Raw genomic sequence first — 2653 nt, 5'->3', positions numbered from 1 at the left:
TTAATGCTGTCATCTGATGAAATTTCGGGCCCGCATCAAATTAACAAAAGAGGGATCAGCCAAATAACATAAATAAATGAAAAAGGGGAATTTCTAGATGCAAACTTGATTTCATGAAAGTGTTTTTTATTTATTTATTTTTAAAGCCCAGACAGACTTCACATTTCTGGTTTGGCCTTTCCCCCTTGGAAATAAAAGATTCACAGCATCCTTGCTCTGTACAGCATGCCTCGCAGTGATTCAAAACAACAGACTGAAAGAAACAAAAACATTTCTGGAAGTTCAAAATAGTGATCATAGTTTGCAGAAACTATTTTTTTTATTTTCATTACGAGGAAAAACATTTTTATAAAAAATGTGGCCCTCCGTGAGTGATGGGGCCTGAATTTATAGACCGTTAATCAATTAATCAATTAATCCATCAAGTGAGTCAATGAGTTCTTTGCAACACCTATGGATCCAAAATCCCAGACCTCCCGTAAACAGCCGGCATCGGTTCAGTTTCCTGGAGCGTCTCCAGGTCGCCCGTGCACGCGATAACCTTTACGAGGCAGTCGACTGCAGGTAATTATCACATCAGAGGAGGATAATGCTTCCTTGTCATTATCACTTACCTGCTATCGCGCAGATCTGTAATCTAGCTCCACTACGAGCCCTTTGTTGTGCCAACACGGAGCTCCCCGGTACCCACGGCGGCTGCTATCAGCTCCAATAAAGGTCACAAGTGCCTAATCTCGTGCTTTGCATTAGCTGACATTTATGGAGTGAAGAGAAACTACACTTCTGAGAGAGACAAACTGCACAACAGATGATTTAAAGTGACAGCTTTGTCACGGGCGTTCCAGGATTGTCTTTCTTCAGCGAAGCGCCGTGTTCGGTCTGTGGGCGTTCAGAAAGTGGGATCTACAGTATCAGGAAGGAAACGGGCTTGAGGCGTTCAGGTATTGTAGTTCACCAAGGATCTATGGAAAGCTAATACATGCGAGAACAAATATTATTCTGTGTCTTTGTGAGAGGGTGTGTATGTTTTTTGTTATCGGCACGAAAACGACGCCAATGTAAAGTCACCTTTCGCCAGCTGCCGCCTTTGACCTGCAACCATAAGGTCCGGCCTCCTCCTCCTCCTCTTCCTCCTCCTCCTCCTCCTACCAGGAGCTGAGCTGAGCCTCTCCACCGTGAAAACTGCTGAAGGCCCAGGCCGTATCGCTGGGCCCCGCTTTAGGGAAGGGAGGCACGGGAGAACCAGAACCAGGACTGAGCGGGGCAGACTGTCTGCAGACCCCCGCTGCAGTAAAATGAGAGGCTTTCTAAAGGGACTGTGGTGCTCGGAAACACCACCGCTTTCGTCCACAGGGACCGCCAAAATCAACATCAAGTGAAAGTTCATTGTAGTAGCTTTAAGGCTAATTAGAATTATGAACATTTGTGCATTATATATGTGAGGTCCAGCGTTTTCTTCTTCTGCCATCATTAGTAAAAAAAACAAGCACCTCGTGCTTTATTTTAATATTTGTTATCAATAATTATTTTACCCAACCGTGTAATTATTTTAAGCCATTAGACATTCTGAAGTACCGAACCGTGAGGCCTTTTGGGGTGGTTGAGTATGTCCCGTTAGCTCACCCTTCATACTAAGAAACCATTGCTATTGTTTCATACATCTCGCGTACGCAGTGTCTACATGCTATGCCGTAGGAACGCACCACATACTCTATTTTACATCATGCATACTATGAATAATATGAACTGCATGTTGGTATGTGATTTCAAACAGAGCCGTGTCTATCTGTCGCTGTCCCATGTCTGTAGCCATCTAGACCCCCACATGCTTCATCACACGCTACGTTGTCAAGCCTCCACAAAAAAAATAAAGTTCACCCCATCTAACTCCAATTCCCAACTTCACATTTTTTGGAACATTCTGGCTGGGGAGGAGGCTGCGCACAACCTTTAAATATGGAGGGAATTCTCCACAAACACTCCACAAGCTGTCTCTTCGTTTGGAAAGGTCTTTCATAGCGTGTGCACACCAGGGCTACCTTTTGCACCCAAACTTAAAACTCTCACTTCGGCTCCAAAGTTACTTGAGAAAGATATTTTAACGCGTGCGTGTATAAAACGATGTGTGCTTTATCCAAATGTCGTCTCTCTCAGAAGAAGAAAGAAAAGGGATCGTTTACGCTCAAAGCCTTTAAAGAACATACACACCGCTTCTGATTTTGTACACTCTTATCAATTATTTGCAAATGACTTGATTTAGCATACTTGTTCCGGCTCTGCCATTCTTTTACTGTAGACAAACAGTGTATGAATAATTAATGATGTTTGCCGCTCTGAGGAAAGCATCACATATTTACAGGCTTTCTAACCCGACATGATAAACAAACGGTGACATCTTGTGAGAACGCTTTGGTAGATTAACTTCCGTTTGTCCTTTTAAAAGGAAACGACAATCTTTTCGTAACTTCCACTTTGTTTTTTAATTCTTCGTTTCCAGCCGTTGCGCGGGAGTCCATCGCCTCTGTCTCTGCAGGTCGAGGGCAGTCTAGCGGCGCCTCTCTCGTTTTTAGGAATGCCTCCGCTTTGGATGTTTGTAGTTTCACAACACAGGAATGTCCGCATGGTTTATGGTTCGAAGACGCCGGTCCACTCG

Source organism: Taurulus bubalis, assembly GCF_910589615.1.
Source record: "Taurulus bubalis genome assembly, chromosome: 7".
Lineage (NCBI taxonomy): Eukaryota > Metazoa > Chordata > Actinopteri > Perciformes > Cottidae > Taurulus > Taurulus bubalis.
The sequence above is the reverse complement of the archived record's forward strand: the minus strand, read 5'-3'. Positions refer to the sequence as shown.